A 2,500-nucleotide genomic window follows, 5' to 3' on the forward strand; every position below is an offset into this window, starting at 1 on the left:
GGCAAATCCTGTTTTTTTACAAATAATAGTGTCAAAATTTGAGAGCCTTGTTAGCTATGAGAAAGAATATCATGTGCATTCTTTATAACGCAGACTGTAGGAAATAAGTGCATGTGTGAGCCTTTACAACAATGACGCAATAGGATATTCTTAAATGAATGAGAGAAACGCAAAAAAAGTATTAAAGAACACAAACCAACAACACAATCGAATTTCAATTCTTTAAAAAGAAAGACGATAGTTCCTGCAATGTTTACAATGCTTCTAATGTTGATGTCGAGAATAGATTTTATCGCAACAAAAGAACGGTTTGCCTTTCCGATCGGAACGAACACAACAAAGAAGGGGAAATCAAACGTATGAAAGATGATCTACATCACCGCTTGGCCACACTATATCTGCAAACTCTTTAAAATCAATTCGATCTGTCAAAGCTAAAACACCCAAGGGGCTTTTCATTAACAAAGTAAGGAGAGAGTCTACTTGGCTCTAACAGAAGCATTGAGATTTCAATACTTGTTCCAGCTTTTGGGATTAGAATACGATACTAGAACTTGCACTGCCTTAATTTGCCAATGCACGCGAAAATGCGCCTCAACGAGGGTGCTTACTACACATCCTTTGTGGCTGTTGTTGTGAGAGAGGTAGGCGTCTCTCAACACCATGCTTACTTAAAATTTGTTTACGCACTGTTAATGCTCTTATGGTCATTTCTTTCACAGTGGTCGGCAGCTGACACCCATTTAGCGAAATTCGAAGAGAGAGGTAAAGACAGAAAACACCGGAAGAAAAGGTAAGCTGACGCCATCGGGTCTTTAGAAACAAACTCGCTCAAATCGCACCAAAAAGGAGTGATTATGAAGAATGATACATTGACAAATGGAAGCCACACCGACAATGAAAGCTCTCACTCCGGTAGTGGAGATCAATTAGAGGATGACATGGTTTTTATCGCGATATTTCCGATCACAATGGCTTGCCTCACAATTGCAACTAATGTAACCGTCATGGTTTTGTTCATTCGCCATGGTTCTCTCAGAACTGTCACTAACTCGTTTCTCGTCAGTCTTGCGGCCAGTGATCTGCTTGCTGGTCTGATCGGTATTCCTCTGACAATCAGCTGCAATGTGTTTGGACACACGTTCTGCGGGCCTTCCGTGATGATATGGAAATTTATATCAGTTTCCACGGTGCTTCATATTCTACTTGTATCAGTCGACCGCTTCATCGCCATCAAATATGCCATACGGTACTACAATATCGTCACGCGCAACGTCTTCTTTGTACTCACGTCTCTCACTTGGGCCTCAGCTGCGTTCGTGACACTTATCCAGTTATCGTGGCGCACAAACGCCAGTACGGACACCGATGAAGAAGACGACCAGATAAACCCAGCTCAGACCATCTATGAACCGACAATTTTCGCCCTCTTTTTTGCTGTGCCGCTCTGTATCATGACTCTCGCATACACCAGCATTTTTAGAACAGTGCGTTACCACGAAAGACAAATCTGGCGGTATCAAAGACCTTCAGAGCCAGAAGTGGCACGCAAAACCGCACACAACCATGCTCAGCGCAGGACAGCTGTCATTTTCCTGGTTATGCTGATCGTTTTTGTAATATGTTGGTTTCCGTATTTCAGTTTAAGCCTTGTACAGCAGTTTGGACACGAGGAGTCCCTTTCAGCCTGGGTCCTTTATGTCTTCTACTACTATCCGCGCTTTTTCACTTCCTTATCCAATCCACTGTTATACGTACTAGGAAAAAGAGATTTCAGAGAGGCACTGGTTCCTGCAGTCGCGAGAAAAACAAAGGAAGGAACGAAAGCCGTGGAAGCACGACACAGCAGTCAGCTTTGTACGCAACAGAGATGAGCAGCATCGCGGTAACAAACACTTGAATTCCACGGGCTCTGTATCAGAACAACGTGGAAAAGACGGTTGATTGTACCTCCAGCCGTAAACTGAGGGTTTCAAGTGTTTTAAAATAGGACCTAAGTCACGATATTTTGGTCTCAACCCTGACCAATGAGAACCGAGAACGTTTGTCGAGAGACGAACGTAGGGTCCATTACATAAATCCCACATAAACCCCTCGTTAGCCTCTTTCTCTTAAAAAAGGGATCAGCACTTAATTTATCCTTTAAATATCCACGCTTTATTAAACATATAGGTAATGAGAATTACGGAAACGATCACTTGAGATGAGATATGTGATTTGTAGACAAATTCTCCCAATTTGTGCCGAAACTAATGTACAGAGCACAGTTAGAAAAATGTGCATTTTGATTTAGGGCTCAAAGATTCCAGTCACAGTTGTCAAGCATAGCTAGTAACAAAATGTCGTGCTTCCCGTCTATATGCCTAAACGGTGGCTTCATGGTTAGTGTGCTCAACTCCGGATCGAGTAGTCCGGGTTCGGGTCCTGGCCAGGGTACTCCCACGCTGCCTCTCTCCACCTAGGTGTATTATACACCTGGGTGGAGAGAGACGAACCGGAG

At 43.2% G+C, this 2,500-nt stretch overlaps 1 pseudogene; it reads left to right on the forward strand.

The window, feature by feature from the left end:
* Positions 1 to 2,500, forward strand: part of LOC138014936 (histamine H2 receptor-like) — a 14,951-nt pseudogene that overhangs the window by 12,236 nt on the left and 215 nt on the right.

The sequence above is a fragment of the Montipora capricornis genome, chromosome 9, assembly GCF_036669925.1.
Source record: "Montipora capricornis isolate CH-2021 chromosome 9, ASM3666992v2, whole genome shotgun sequence".
Lineage (NCBI taxonomy): Eukaryota > Metazoa > Cnidaria > Anthozoa > Scleractinia > Acroporidae > Montipora > Montipora capricornis.